Below are 16,285 nucleotides of genomic sequence, written 5' to 3'. Positions count from 1 at the left end.
ACAGCTGACAAGTGGTGGAGCCAGGATTAGAACCCACAATCTCTGACTCCCAAGTACAACACAATATGACAGACACATTCCCTCTGCTTTTTCTGATGAATGACATCTGCCGGCCCTGGCAGGTCTGACGGGGAGGGGGGGGTGAGGGGGGGGGAATTCAGGCCATTTATAATGTCTCTGACTTCAAAGACAAGATTTTCAAGAACTAGACTATGCCCAGAGGGAAAGGAAAGGAGCAGGTCCTGACCTATTAATCACTTTACCGCAGAGTGGTCCGGTGGAAAGGGCACAGGCCTGGGGGCTGGAAGACCTGGGTTCTAAACTCTGCCTCGCCACTTGGCTGCTGCGTGTCCTCGGACAAGTCGCTTCATTTCACCGCACCTTTCACCATCTGAAAAATGGGGGTTCGATACCCGTTCTCCCTCCTCACAGTGCTTTGAGCCTCATACGGCACAGAGACTGTGTCGAGTCTGATCATCTTTTATATCACCCCAGTGCTTGGCACAGGGTGAACACTTCAATACCACTGTTTTTATTATTATTACCGCCCTTTGCCGGCATTCAACGATGGGCTCTCCATGCGGAGTGGGGCAACTAACGCACCGGTTGGCCTCCCTGCCAGTCTGATTGTCCACTGTGGCTTCTGTTACCGGAGTGCATCGTTGCTCGGGGCTCGGCCCCCCCCCCGCCGGACCGCCCGCTGGTCGCCACTGCGACAGGTCCGCTCCAGCCCCGTGGGATCCCTCTGCAGTCGGTGAGATTTCCCGCTTCTTGGGGATGAAGACACTCGCCTGAGTCACCTGATAAAGTCGCGTTGATGGAAGACACAGAGCGTACCTCAACTACGACCCACGAAGAGATTGATTTTGTTGGGGAAGAGTAAGTACGTGATGGGTTCCGGAGGAGACGAAGCAAACCTGCTAGCCTGCCGTGACAATGAAACTCACAGGAGGAGAGACTTATTTTACTGTCAGCGCTTTTTCCTGTACCGGCCGTTAGGGCGCTTGAATCGGAAAATAACGTTTAGCCTGGGGAACAAGTCGATGGAAAAACGTATTGGTGTTAGCCAGTGGCCAGGATGCTTTTGGGAGGATTTTTTTGGCTCCCACATCCCTTTTCGGAAAAGGTTTCGACAGGACGTACTAATGTAAACGACACACTCGACACCCAGGTGACGACCGTAAAGTGCTTTGGACCCAAGCTGCTCATTTTACCCTTTCGCTGAATGTTCTTTATATTCTGCCTGGACTTGTCTCACCTGCTGCGCTGGCCCGGCTCTGAGGCAGAAGAGAAATGCCTGCTTCTCCAACCAGCAGCCCTGCCTGCTTATTTTCCAGACGGTTTCTGAGGTGGCTAGAGTCCATTCAGTGCTGGAGTTGGGAGACCGCTAATCCTTTAACCGGTTCACCTTGGGAAGAACAGGCTCCAACACACACTCACGCTTGGCCCATTCAGCCGGAGAGCCACCTAGTGCTTCGTGATTATTACCGTTACTGGTATGGGTTGAATGCTCCCTGCAGAGGCAGTACCGGATTAGGGTTCTTGGGCCCACACCAAGGTGTCGATTGCCAACACCGTGCCCCCCGGGAGCTTGCTGTCTATACCATTTTTGGGAAAACAGGCAAGCAGCGTGGCTCAGTGGAAAGAGTCCGGGCTTGGGAGTCAGAGGTCACGGGTTCTAATCCCGGCTCCGGCGCTAGTCAGCTGTGTGACCTTGGGCAAGTCACTTCACTTCTCTGTGCCTCAGGTACCTCATCTGTAAATTGGGGATTAAAACCGTGAGCCCCACGTGGGACCACCTCATCACCTTGTATTCCCCCAGCGCTTAGAACAGTGCTTTGCACATAGTAAGCACTTAACAAATACCACAAACTCCCCTTCCTCTGTCTGACACAGTCCACAACGTTTCAGGTATTAAGGCCCCACTCCCTGCTACCCCCTCCTTTCTTCCCTGAAAGACTGGATCTAGAGGGTTGGAATCAGATTATGCTATCACTTCCTACCCCTTCCCCTCCTCCCCATATCCCAACTTATCATCCCCAGGAAGAGGAGATCGCGAGCCCCCGAGGCAGCTGGAATGCTGGGTAACAGAAGCTGGAACAGTGAGGTCCCTCAAGGGATTCAATCAATCAGTGGTATTTATTGAGCCTTCACTGGAGACTCTAGACCGTCACCTTCTCCCTCTAGACTACGGTCCTTGTGGTCAGGAAACACGTCTAGCAACTCTGTTACACTGAACTCTCCCAAGCACTTAGGACTGTGACTGACTGACTGGTACTGAGCATTTGCTGCACGCAAAGCACAATGCGACAGAGTTGGTAAGCAGCGTGGCTCAGTGGAGAGAGCCCAGGTTTGGGAGTCAGAGGTCATGGGTTTGAATCCCGGCTCTGCCACTTGTCAGCTGGGTGACTGTGGGCAAGTCACTTCACTTCTCTGTGCCTCATTTACCTCATCTGGAAAATGGGGATTAACTATACATAGTAAGCGCTTAAATACCAACATTATTATTATTATTAGGCAGGATCCTTGTCCACGGGGAACTTCCATGGACTGAACGGAAGGAAAAACATATCAATTAAGGTAGCAGAAAGAGAATAAAAGGGGAAGCAAGGAGGTGGCCTGGGGAGATAATAATAATAATGTTGGTATTTGTTAAGCGCTTACTATGTGCAGAGCACTGTTCTAAGCACTGGGGTAGATACAGGGTCATCAGGTTGTCCCATGTGGGGCTCACAGTCTTCATCCCCATTTTACAGATGAGGCAACTGAGGCCCAGAGAAGTTAAGTGACTCGCCCACATTCACACAGCTGACAAGTGGCAGAGCCGGGATTCCCACCCATGACCTCTGACTCCCAAGCCCGGGGTCTTCCACCTGAGCCACATGGAGTCGGGGACGGGAACATTAAAAGCAGCTTGAAAGGGGACGGAGGGGAGATGGTTAAGGCAGAGGTGAAGAAGCCAGGGTGACTTGCCTGGCAAGTCTGCCAAAGGAGGAGATCCAAGCAGCTCAAATGCAGTGGAAAGAACACCTCTGACCTGCTGCTGCCATTTCCTGTTGTCACCAAGCCAGGGGAGCAAGAGTAGTTGCCGGTGCTCCACTTTCCCAACTAGCCAGAGCTTATTGGGATTTTTACATCTCTGCCCCCAATGACTGGGGGAAAAGCTGAGATGATTGCCTCTCCTAACTTGATTATTTGTTCAGGAATAGGCAGATTTATTCAATCAATACTGTTGCTCGAACAACAGAGACAAATTTACCACCTATATCAGAACCTGAGGCTTAGCGTGAGAGGTTCTGACCCCTGCCCAAACATATTTCCGTTCGGTTTCAGGTCGACGATCCCGGTAATAACACCACAGCCATGGTGGTTAAGCAGTACAGCGGTTTAGCTCTTGGAGGCAGGACCGCACCTGTTCCTTGGAATGCCCCTAACTGCTCAGTCCAGTGCTCTGCTGACATCAGGTGCTCAGTAATCCCTGATGGGTCACTTAAGCATCTACACCCACTGTAGCCCAGGAAATGGAGGCAGACTTCTGTAACCTTGACTAGAGGTCACCTCAGCTCTAGGCCTGCCCTGCACAGGAGGGCACACTGGTCGGGATCTCAGATGAGAATCAAAAGCCCCTCTTCTGTGAAACACGTCCAAATGAATCGAAGCGCCAGATGACCCCGGAGCGCAGCTCCGAGATACATCTTGAGAAAGAGTTGATATCCCTACATCCATACACGGATTCAATTCAGAAAACTGGAAATAAACATCTTGCCTCGGTTTCTCCCCACGGAGGTTAAAAACCAAACAGGGTTCTAAGAGCGATCGCTTACCCACAAGGAAGCCCTTCTGGGTGAGAATACTAGCACGGCTTCCAGGCCACACGTTCCAGCCCCTAAGTGGAGAGAGAGCCCAGAGAGAAACGGCTCAATCCAACCTACCTTTTCAAGGTCCCAGCTGCAGTGTATCTACCTGGGCAGGAAGTACACAGAAATACTTCCAGCCATATTTCCTCTTCCCCTTGGTCCCTAAGCACTCCCTCTTCAAGAGGTCCTAATGTTCAATTTGCCAAATAACATAGTCCAAAAGCGGCAACCATCTTGCCTTTGCAGGAGCCGGGACTTTTCCGGGACCACTGTTAAGAGTGCACCTGCCTGCCTAGAAAGCCCAGTGAGAGACCAGGAGGTCGTACACCAGTTAACTGTTGGCTGTGGCCCATCGGCTGCACACACGTCCACGTCCCGGGCTAAGGGGAGACGGTGGGCCGTGGGAAACAGCTGGACGGGCTGCAACCTGGCAGGTTGGCGGCTCTCTCTGCACTTCCCCGGCTGGCTCGGTTCCAGGTCTCAGCAGCCAATGCAACCTGGAGACAGAGGTTTCGTTCCTCGATGGGGCTACTGGCGCGCTCGGCTGAGCTAGGAGATTTCCCGGTTGAGCTGAATAGAGAACAAAAAGCCAGACACGTTTTGTTTCCCACAACCCAACAGAACCAGCCACTTAGCAGGGGCACCAATGACTCACTTTATCACCTGGACTGGATTCTCTAGTTCAGAGATAAAATTTCACCTTCCTCTCTATCCTCGTTTTTACTGCAGTGGGACTAAACTCTCATGATCTCCATTAGCACTTTTTCATTCTCTCAATATCTATCAGCAGCGACCATGATCTGGCTTACTAAGGGCCAGCAAGATCAGCACTCAGAACAAGAGGGAGAACAAGAGTGTGCTGCAAGACTCGGGGGACACCTATGTTGCTGGGTGCAAAAGGGACTACTGGAATTATTTTAGGCCTGAAAGTTTGATTTTTAGCTAGGGTATTGAGCCTTTACAATGTGCCAGGCGATGTACTAAGCGCGGGAGTCGACGCAAGCTAATCAGATTGGACACAGTTCTTGTCCCTCATGGGGCTCACGGTCTTAACTCTCATTTTACAGATGAGGTAACTGAAGCACAGAGACATTATGCGACTTGCCCAAGGTCACACAGCAGACATATGGCAGAGCGGAAATTTGAACTCAGGTCCTGTGACTCCCCAGACTGTGCTCTTTACACTAGGCTATGCTGTTACTCTGATGAGACCACCATGAATTTCTGTACGCATGTTTTTGCAGTGCTGGATTTAATACAGTGTTTACTCCATTACCCATGGTGCTTGAAAACAGACTCAATGCCTGATCCCTAGATTATTTTCAAGTATCCAAAACAAAGAATTGATGTTCAACTAAAGAAAGAATATAGGATTCCAAGTATATTGACTTAGGTTTGTATATTATTAAAGAAATGAAATCTGTTTGTCTCCGTTAGCTTTACCCGTTTCAATGAAAACCTTCCATCTCGCCTCCAAATCTCCAACGGGAAACACTCAGTTTGGAATGCACAAACAGTAGCATGTTATTCAAAGCACCAAAATGAAAATGGATGGGGATTAAATCTTGATTAAAATTAAAAGATGTGATTTTGCTTTTTTGGTTTCATTGGTTTCATTCTACTCCAACACCACCTTCTTAGGGCAGGCTGCCTGTCACTGTGGCAGGATCTTCAGTGGAGAGGCCTGCCAGAGCTAAGGAACGTTTAAACTGGGCCCATATGCCAGGGACATACACTCAGTCCCAGCTTCTGCCTTCTTTCTTCTCTCCCTACCCTAGGGCTTGGCACGAGTCAACAATGATGATGTTACAATGTCCTTGGTTCTCACCAGGTTTTATAGGAAGGTGAGATGAATAAAGTCTTGGGCAGACTGTGGAATAGAAGCAGAATATGGGAAGCAGCATGGACCAGTGGACACAGCACAGACCCGGGAGTCACAAGGACCTGGGTCCTATTCCCGGCTTTGCCACTTATCTCCATAAGGAGGTAAAATAGGGCAGGGAGATAAGAGGTTAGTCAGAAAACGTTTTACTGGAGGAGATACGATTTTAACAGAGCACTGAAGATGGGGAGTCGTGATCTGTCAGATATGAAGTAAGAGGGGGTTCTAGGTGGGAGAGGATGAAGGTGAGGGGTTGGTGGTGAAACAGAAAAAAAGCCAGGAACAGTGAGGAGAGGAGCAAAAGGTGTGGGCTGAGTTGTAGGGGGGTAGGAACGAGGGTAAGTAGGACGGAGAGAGCTCATTGAGTGCATAGATCCAATGGTGAGGAGTTTCTGCTTGATGTGGAGATGGATGAGTGACCAAAGGTGGCTTAGGAGGAGTACAGTGTGCCAAAAAATATTCTGGGGAACAATGATCCAGGCAGCAGAATATAGTAGGGCCAGGAGAGGTTGGAGGCACCGAGGTAGTGAGGAGGCTGATGCATAGCATAACTTTATGCATAGCTTAAATGTTTGGGTCCATGCCCTCTAAGCGTTTGGATACTAATCCCAGCCACACAATAATTGTGTACAAATCATTATGTTCTGCAGCTTCCTCGACCTAATTTGTTTCAATGTCCACCTCCCCCACTAGATTCTAAACTCTAGGAGGGCAGGGATCATGTCTCCCAACTTTAATGCATGCTTTCAAATACTCAGTACAGTGCTCCGCCTACAGTAAGTCCTCGATAAAGACGACTGATGGGCTGTCTGCATTTCCTGCTGGAAGAACGCATTTCTCTGAGACGGCGAGAAGGACAACAGGAGCTACAGGAATCCTGGCCCAAAGCTCTCCACAACACACGAGACTGAGCCCAGAGTTCCCGCTGGCCTTCCAGGTCTGGACCAACAGTGCTCTTTAGTGGCAACTTACAGCCCCAATACACCTCAAACTGCTTGGCCAGAACAGGACCCCACTTACTGCGAGGCTGCCCTCCCTTCCTCCAGTTCTGGTTCCCAGCAGCACCTGACTTTGCCTTGCCAGTCTCATAAACCTGACTCAACCCAGTGTATCTGAACTGTGTCTAAGGCAGAGCATTTTCTTGTGCCCTCCTCTCCATTCTTGAAGCCCCATGTATTTGTTCCAGTTTCCTTCCATTCCCAGGAGCTCCGAATTTCCCACAAGAGAGTACTGACAACAATCTAGAAAAGCAGGACCACAGACCACAGAGCAGAAGGCTGCTTGGATGACAGGCCCGGGACATTCCAGGAAAGATCTCTATTTTAGCAGACTCAACTGATGTGACAGAGTCAAAGTTGCTGTTTAAAGCACTGTGCAGTCAGAATCACCATGAATAGAGGCATCGGTCCATTTCACTTTGTCTCTCCTAATTTGTCCAACCATAAACCTCCAACCTACCTGCGACTCTCTCGAAACAAGGGCCGGATCCATTGGCGGGTCATAAAATGGGCACCCTAGCTCAAGTAACTATAGCTTCATTTTCTATCCTCTTTCCAATTTCTTTTTCCCAATCCAATTCTATAATCCTTATCGCAGTAGGATTTGAAACTCTTTCAAATAATAGCGTCTTTCATTTGCATGTCCACGTGCACAGGACTTACCCCTAAAACCTGGATTCACAGAAGACAGACTTATAAGGGATTCATCATCAGCCCGATCCTTTGGTTTTCTTTTTCAAAGGCGCCCATGCTTTCTGGGATCTTTTGTTCCGAAATGGCAAACATCCCATTTTAGTGCTCTTTGGCCTCGTCCTTATCAAATAAGCCATTAGGTATATACTTTGCATATGATATCAACCTAGAGAAACCAGCAAGTAAACAGAGCAGGCTAGCAATAATAAACACCAACTCCCCGTCCCCAAAATGGAAGACACTATGTGTGCGAAGACATCCATATTCCCACACCCAGAACGGTGGCGTGTTAACTGTTACAAGGGAGAGGCATAATCATCTTACACTGGGAATGGCCCGGAGGAAGAGGGATCTTGAGCTGTATCGGGAGGGGGCTCCGGGGGTTTGGAGGGGTTAATCGTGAACAGCGGGTGACATAGCGGAGTCCCGGGTGACAGTATCATGGGAAACAGAGAGCAAACGTGATGAGTGTGCAGAGCACTGTCTGAAGGAGGTAAGCTATTCCCTCTAGACTGCCAGCTCCTTCTGGACAGGGATCGTGTCTACTGGCTCTCTTCTACCGTTCTCTCCCAAGCACTTAGTACAGTGGTCTGCACAGAGTAAGCGCTCAATAAATACCATCGAATTGATTGGTCACAGACTGCTTTGGTGGGTACCGTGAAGCAGAGGTGAAAAAGCAAGCTTTTCAATTTCGTGAATGACGGATCGCCACTGAAGAAGGCCAAGGGCGATGTGCTTGGGAGTGGAGGGGGAAAGATTATTTTGACAATGGTTATTTTAGCAGGGTGGACCGGAAGGAACAGGGGCAGGAGGCAGGAGCCAGTGAGGAGAAGAAGCATCTGGGGTTATAACCCACCTGCACTATGACTTTTTCCATGGGTGCGGAGAAGGGGAGACAGGCGGGTGCCTTGTTCAGCAACTAGTAGAATATATTCAGGGACTGCTCTACCAACCCTGTTGGCAAAATAATTCGGTGAGACTGAAGTGGGTTTTCCACCTTAAGACCAACGGTTCCTTTCCAGTTGATTCTAAGATGGGCTGGATCTTATGGCTAAGGATGAAAGACTCCATATGTATGTTTTACCAGTTTGGGTCCAGGGATTGCTCAAAACCGTCTGGGGGAGACCCCGTGGCAATAAATGCAACCCCCTTGAGAAACTCAGTGGCCCTAGAGAATGTCTCCTTTCTCACACATGCTCATTCACTGCCATGTTGTCAAGCTTCTAGTGTCTAGACGATTAAAAAACCCCAAAACACCCACTTCAAGCATCATAAAGAAAACCCCCCAAAAATGCAAAGGAGGTTCTCGGGGAAAATGTGTGATCACCACAGCTGTCAAACAGTAAAGCTAAAGACATCTTTGAAAGGGACAGGAAGCCATGATTGAAGAATAATCAGAAATGGGATCACTGATGAAGACAGTAGGGTCACAGAACTCGCTATGAAGTGGCATTTCTAAAGAATAGCCAGATTAGATCTTTTTTATTCTCTGAATTAGCACTGTTCTTCTCGAACATGAGGCATTAAAAAGGAAAGGGACCCAAGATGAAGATGCCTATTCATTTATTTCATCACGTAGTTTACAGTGCAATGATGGGGCAGCAGAAGTCTAAATGAGAGAAAACCCACTTCATTGAGATTAGGCAATCTGACTGTCTTGTACTGGCGGGAGGGGCGGGGGAGAGAAGAGATCACTTAGTAAGTGATACCGTTCCATTAGGCAGCTGACAACAATATTAAGCTGAATGGGGACTCCTGGTGTTGCATCTACCTGAATTTTACGGTTCACTAGGTCTTCATTCCCAAGCAACACAGGGATTGCACAATGGGAACTGTCAACAGGGTAGGCACACGTTCCCAGTCTTCACGATCCATTATTTTAATCAAATGCAAATCACAATACTGCCTAGGTAGCCTGGTTCTAAAGCACGTTAGAAAAATTGGATTTTCACTGATCATGAAATGCAGCTACGCAATGCTCTTGTCCTATTCGAGACGGGTCCAAAACTATAGGTTTCGTCATTCAGCTGGGGACAAGGAATACAAAATTCCTCAATAATATGGCTCCCAGAAATCTGGGAATGGAGAGCTGCCTGAAAACCTCACCCATCTGCTTATCTTTTCCTAACCTGAGAGTTGCTGCTATGATGGTGACATTCACCGAGACCCTGCTGTGTGTTTTCACCTCCCCTTTTAATAAGTATAAAGGAACTTTCTTCCCTCATGTTTCTAGGGGGGAAAAGAGCCAGGTTATATGAAGAAAAATGTCTGAGAGACAGTCTTCTTTTTGAACCTTCCAAAATCTGTGCTAAGGGAAATTTTCTTTTGAGATTCGGCTCTAACATTCTCCAGGCCACCCCGCTGTGCTGTTTCATGCGTCCCATCACCATGGCAGAGATATGGCTACAACTGTCCGAGATGAGTAAAGATTGAGACCTGTTCTGTCGGGTTTGGGGGTGAATCTATTCCTCTTTTTCATCTGCAAAAATTGAAAAAATATCAAAGCTAAAGGTTACTTTAAAGCACTTGGAGCAAAGAATAATAATTCAACAGGAAGCAAGGATGCCCAACGGACAGAGCATGGGCCCGAGTCAGAAAACCTGAGTCCTAATCCCAGCTCCATCACCTGCCTGCTGTGTGATCTTAGGTAAGTCATGACTTCTCTGTGCACCGTTTCCTCAGCCGTAAAATGGGAATGCAATACCTGTACTCCATCCTAATTAGCCTGGGATCCCCATGTGGGATAGAAACTGTGCCTGACCTGATGAACTTTGAATCTTGCCCAACGTTTAATACACTGCTTTGCACACAGTGAGCACTTAATGTTTGCATCTGATATTCGTCCCACCCCTACCGCACTTATGTACATTAGAGAAGCAGCGTGGCTCAGTGGAAAGAGCACAGGCTTTGGAGTCAGAGTTCATGGGTTCGTATCCCGGCTCGGCCACTTGTCAGCTGTGTGACTTTGGGCAAGTCACTTAACTTCTCTGTGCCTCAGTTACCTCATCTGTAAAATGGGAATTAAGACTGTGAGCCCCACGTGGGACAACCTGATTCCCCTGTGTCTACCCCAGCGCTTAGAACAGTGCTCGGCACATAGTAAGCGCTTAACAAATACCAACATTATTATTATTATTATTACATATCTTTAAATCATATATTGTACGTTATTTGTTAATATTAATGTCCATCTCCCCCTCTAGACTGTCATCTCATTACGGGAAGGGACCGTGTCTGCTAATTCTATTGCATTGTACTCTCTCGAGCGCTTAGTACAGTGTTCTGTATAAAGTAACTGCTCAGTAAGTATACCTAATACCCTCACCACTTTTGTCTCATTGAACAGAGCAGTAAACTCCAGATTTCTGAAGCCTAATTCATTCAATCATATTAACTGAATGCTCACTGCTTGCAACGCACCATACTAAGTGCTTGGGAGAGTACAATATAACAGTAAACATTCCCTGCCCACAACAACCTTACAGACTAGAGTGGGGGAGACAGACCTCAGTATGAATAAATACATTACAACTACGTACATAAGTACCGTGAGGCTGGAAGAGGGGATGAATAAAAGGGAGCAAGTCAGGATGGTGTGGGAGAAGAGGAAAGGAGGGCTTAAGGAAGGTCTAATGAAAACAATGAAAAACTAAGGCAGGGAGGGAGGGAGGAAGGTAAAAAGGGAGGAAGGGAAGAAAAGAGGGCGGGAGGGAGGGAGGGAGCCCTCCATTCGGCTTCTCAAGAACCCAAGATCTATTCGCTAACAGCCCTGCAGAAAGAGCAAGGATGAGGGAGAGAAGAGGAACCAGAACGTTCTCCACGGGGTCTAAACAAACGCAGTGAGCTAAAGATTACATTTCCAGGATCCCTACCCCATGATCAAACTCTCCTCTCCCTGCTTCTGGGCCTCTGTATGGGGTGAGTTACACTTTAGTTCCAAATTCTATGCAAGAATCAACCAATGACTAGAATGAGGGTCAGGGACCCAGTGGCAGTTTCCCAACTATTTCCAAGCAGGATCGATACTTGCCGCCTTGAGGTGCACGGGTGACACCGTTACGGGTCAACTGTTGCTCTGGGAGTTAACCTACAGGTTCTCGGGGAAGGTCGGCACCCAATGCCGCTCGCCTCAATGGCCCAGGTACCCACCCAACCACACAGGGGTCCGGAAGATGTCAAAAGCCAGAAGAATAGGTCGGGCCCAGGTGCAGCTTAGAAGTTACAGCACCCAGGACCCACCGTAGCCCTTCTGGGCCAATCCTGCCTGCTCCTGGATGCAAGTACCGCTAGCGACGCAGCAGCGTCGGGCAGACCGTTGATGGGAGCAACCCTGCCTGGCCTGCCTCCATTTTGAGCCCGAATCCTGGGCCTAAGTTTGGCCACCTCCCCCATCCATCCGGTTGGACATAATCTGACCACACCTGACCACAGAAGCGGCAGGGAGATGAGATCCGGCCCCAGGAGCCAGACCTCAGCCATTAAACGAGGGGAAGAGGCCTCATCCCAAGAGCATCAATTTGCTCCGATTCCACTTTGTCTCCCACAGAGTGGAGCCCATCAGAGGTCTCATATACACCAGCATTTCTAGCTCTTTCATGCTAAAACAGGGCGCCTTTCACCAGGGCTTTGAAAGAATTTCACCTGCTTGGGATCCTGGCCCTGTTTTAGATCAAAAAGGCTCTGACAGCAGGAGCGAAGGGAGAGAGCACCAGGAATACTCTAGGCCTCTAAAGATCTTCTTGGGAAACCCTGAGTTTTGGCTTTTGGCAGAAACAAAGGAAAAAAAAAGACTCTTTTTATCCTCTCCCTTCCACCTCCTTAGGAGCTCATGATTACAGTGTCCATGAGCTATTTGGAATTGGGAGCTCTGAGGAAGGATCTATACTAACTATACAGCGAAAGTAGGTACTCCACTTAGGCAAGTGTCGGCCTTGGCTTTTCTAGCTCATGGCCCTCGTCTAAGGAAATCCCACCAGAGGTCAATGATAGAGTCAGCAATTATCACACATCAGACACTTCTTGTATTTCTCTTGTCTGCTGTTTTCTATCGTTTTATTTTGTTCTTTGCGTTACAATCAATGGAGATCATTTCTAGATTCTTGTGTTCAGCTCGACCCATCTCCCCATCAGAAATGGCATCTTTCTGGTCCTACCATAAATAATCCTCTTTTATATTGGCAGGAATTCTTCCAATGGGCAATCTTTTTCACTAGAAGACTCACCATAAAGGTCTCAAAATTGGTCTGTAGAGAATGCAAAGCCCCTTATTGAAGCCAAATCAAATTTAATAAAAGGGGGTCCTCAAAAGTTTGCTTTCTCATAAATGCACATTGCATCTTTACGGCTTGTTCCGAATAAATCGTCAAGGATAAGTATTGTACAATCTCCTGAAATATATGGCTACTTTCCCAGTAGAGGTGTATTTCTAAGGAGCTTGAGGAAAATAACCATCGATCTTCATTTTCTGCCTGTTCCCTGTGCAGCACCGCTAATGTTTCATATGCCATCACTGCCTCTTTTCAGATCCAGGAAAGTTTTTGCCCCTGAACAAACAAATATATCGAGAATTCCAAAGTAACAAACGTGTTCTAATTATAAAACAGGCTTGAGCCTCATTTACTTTGTACTTCATTCTGTGCTCAAGAATATAATTTCATCTCCCCTCCACACCCCACCGCCCCCCACTATAAGAAAAGCTATACAAAAGCACTGAAACCGACTGCTCAAAGGGCAGGAGGAACCGTTAGGAAGCTCTCAGGAGGAGAACTCGTCTTCCGCCAGTTCCCAACCCACTTGACGACAAGGGAGTTCTCACTGCTGCAGAAATGTCACACTAACGACACTGAGAGATTAATCGGAAATGAGGAGAAAGGCTGGAAGCACTGTTCCATGCCAGGATCTTCTCCTTACCTCTTAGTCACGAACCATAGGTTTGGGGCAGCACAATTTCCAACAGCTGAAGAGAAAGATCTTTGTAGAAGGCACTTGGGAGCCGTGGTGGCCCTGGAAACAGAGAAGGGGAGAAAATCAGGAGAGGTAAAGTGTGTAATTGGGTGGGCAAGCATTGGCCAAACTAGATTTCCACAAGAAAATTGGGTGACGTCTCTCCCACTAGCGCTTCCACCCAAACTCCTAGTCGATTCCGTCGCGCAGCCAGAGCCACAAGGGAGGGGGAAGCTGAGAGGGTGAGCTGATTCTGGTGTGGGAAAGCACGTGCTCTCCCTCCTCTCCTTGCACCACCTCCGTGCTTCCAGGCAGAAACTCCCGGAAGCAGCGTGGTCTAGTAGCGGAAGGAGCATGGGCCTGGGAGTCAGAGGACCTAGGTTCTAATCCTAGCTTTGCCACTGGCCTGTGTGACCTTGGGCAAGTCACTTCGCTTCTCTGTGCCTCAGTTTTCTCTTCTATAAAATGGGGATTAAATCCTACTCCCTTTTACTAAGACCAAGTCCCATGTGGGATGGGGACTGTGTCCAGCCTGATTATCTTGTATCCACCCAGTGCTTAGAACAGTGCTTGGCACACAGCAAACATTTAACAAGTACCCTAATTATTATATATCCCCGGGAAAGGGACACACAAGTGGCCATATGGAAGGGGAGGAACGTTCACCAGGGAAATGTCTGGAATCCAGATGAAAATGGTAAAGGGAATATTCCGACCAAATCGGAGTTGGGTGGCCTTTCCCACCTGTGTGCCTTGATGCTGATTTCTGGGACTGGAAAATATCAGACGAAGGAAGGAAAAGGGCTGGCAAAATGTCCACATGTTGCACAGAAATCCTTAAAGAATCTACTGGTGACCACAGCCTTGGACTTTGGTCAAGAGTAGCGGCCTAGCGGAAAGAGCATCATGCCGGGAGGCACAAGAGCTGGGGCCTTGGGCAAGTCACTTAATTGCTCCGTGACTCAGTTTCCTCCCCTATAAAGTGAGTACTGAATACCTGCTAGCCCTTCCCTGTATGACAGGGATTATCACATACTCTACCTTAGTGCAGGCACATCATAAGTGCTCAATACCATAGTTATTAATCCCATTAGACCAGCTACAGAAAGGGGAGGTACGACTGCAGGTTCTGAGGGTTTTAAGCTCACTGTCCCCCTTGGAAGAGGTCATAACTTCCTGGACCTCTGTTAGAGTCTAGAGCCTCTAAACCCATTCCCCACCCCCATAAAACCTCAACAGTAATAGGCATGTATTTCACAGAAATATTGTGACAAATTATTAGCGAGGATGAAATATTCTCAATGTAGGAGAGGACAATTGAAATAGGCCTCAGCTACCAACAACCAAAATGTCTTCCAGCCATCTTTTCTAGCAGAAATGTAGTCCTGATCACTGAAAAGCATTTTTGGTTGAATTGGAGTAAAAGGCAATCAGCATTTCCTAGTCTGAATTCGAGGTCTGTTATGGCTGTTTCACAAAGTCTTATTTTGGGTAGGAAAATGCATTCTAACGTCAGTTTGCACTAGGGAATAATTTATAGCCTCCAAGTCCTCTGGACTTCCAGAGTGCTATATTAATTGCAAGACTTAATAGTGCGAAAAAGAAAAAAGCAAACTTGTATATTTCAATACTCAAAGTTTCAGGTACCTATTAAAAATAGAAACGATTAGTTCCTTCTTCCAGAAACGTTTATGAAATCTACGCAACTCTGTCAAATAGCTTTGGTTGATAAAACTTTACACAGCACAAGGATTATAAAACTTCTCTGTTTAAAATTACCATTTCGGGTTTTCTTTTTTTATTTGAAAGCAACAAAACAAAATCAGCTGCTCTGAAGCAGAAGATTTCTGGTAAGCTACGAGTCTTCTGTAAAATTGATTTTACTGTGTTCAGTGGTCTTGGTGCCTGAATCTGATGAATTACCCTGCTAGTGAAACGCAATTTCTACTAAATCAACAAATAGTTGTTATAAAGGCTGTAAGACTTACTCTGATCCTAAACAAAAGCTTCCACCTCCTGCTCATTAATCCTTGTAAGTGAGGCTCAAAAGATGGAGAAAGTTCCAGTTGGTTTTATCCTGTTTTTAACTATTTCCTGGTGATTCCCTACAAAACAAAAGGGGGGAAAAATCAGTAAAAATTATTTTGGGTGTCCAGTAATCAGGGAGTCTGGGACATGCTATAAGAAAATTGTAGCTCTCATTAAGCTTCTCTCATTCTGAGAATAAGTCCCAGACGGCAATATAGCAAACTGGTGTAGCCTATTGAATAACATTTGAACAAGACCCAAATACCACCACCAAGGAGAAAATGCCACACACTTTTAAGTAAATCATCATACATTGCCCTTGCACTCACCAATAAAAAAATGTTTCACAGACCGTCACCTTTCCTTGATTGGGAATTGTCAAAAGACAATCGAAGAGTTACGTGGGCGACCATATTGTACATTCACTCAGGGAAAAAAATAAAAGAAAAAAGCAAAAAAAGAGTCCATTCAAGAGAAAGGACAGTAACTCAGTACCAGGGAGGACTCTACACTATAAGCTCCCCTTCTAGACTATATGCTCCTCCTAAACCAGGTACACGCCTACCAACTCTTTATACTCTCCCAAGCACTTAGTATAGTGCTCTGCACACATTAAGCGCTCATTAAATACCTCTGATTGATTCCTTTGGGACAAAGAAAGCCAGGACCATATCTGAACTACTACTCTTCCCCCAGGGACAGCATCACCAAACTGAAAGCTCTAATTTAATTGGAAGCACTTGTTTCAGCCGGCACCTTCTAAGGAGAAGATTTTATGAATGTGTATGTAACCAATGACGGAATAATAATGCTTCTGCAAAATTTGGTTTTCCACTGGTGGCCATCTCATAGGCTAGACTTGGTACTCGGCATGATGATCACAA

At 47.2% G+C, this 16,285-nt stretch overlaps 1 long non-coding RNA gene across 2 annotated transcripts in view; it reads right to left on the bottom strand.

The window, feature by feature from the left end:
• The window catches only part of LOC114812936, a 115,032-nt gene that overhangs the window by 29,201 nt on the left and 69,546 nt on the right, over positions 1–16,285 (bottom strand). For both annotated transcript variants that reach the window (XR_003760543.2, XR_003760545.2), the window contains 2 exons: positions 15,362–15,478; positions 13,341–13,433 (listed from right to left, as the gene is read on the bottom strand). This is a non-coding gene — a long non-coding RNA (uncharacterized LOC114812936). The remainder of the gene's footprint in view (positions 1–13,340; positions 13,434–15,361; positions 15,479–16,285) is intronic.

Source organism: Ornithorhynchus anatinus, chromosome 6 (genome assembly GCF_004115215.2).
Source record: "Ornithorhynchus anatinus isolate Pmale09 chromosome 6, mOrnAna1.pri.v4, whole genome shotgun sequence".
In the NCBI taxonomy this organism is placed as follows: domain Eukaryota; kingdom Metazoa; phylum Chordata; class Mammalia; order Monotremata; family Ornithorhynchidae; genus Ornithorhynchus; species Ornithorhynchus anatinus.
Note: the sequence above shows the minus strand (reverse complement) of the source record. Positions and strands in the feature narration are given on the sequence as shown.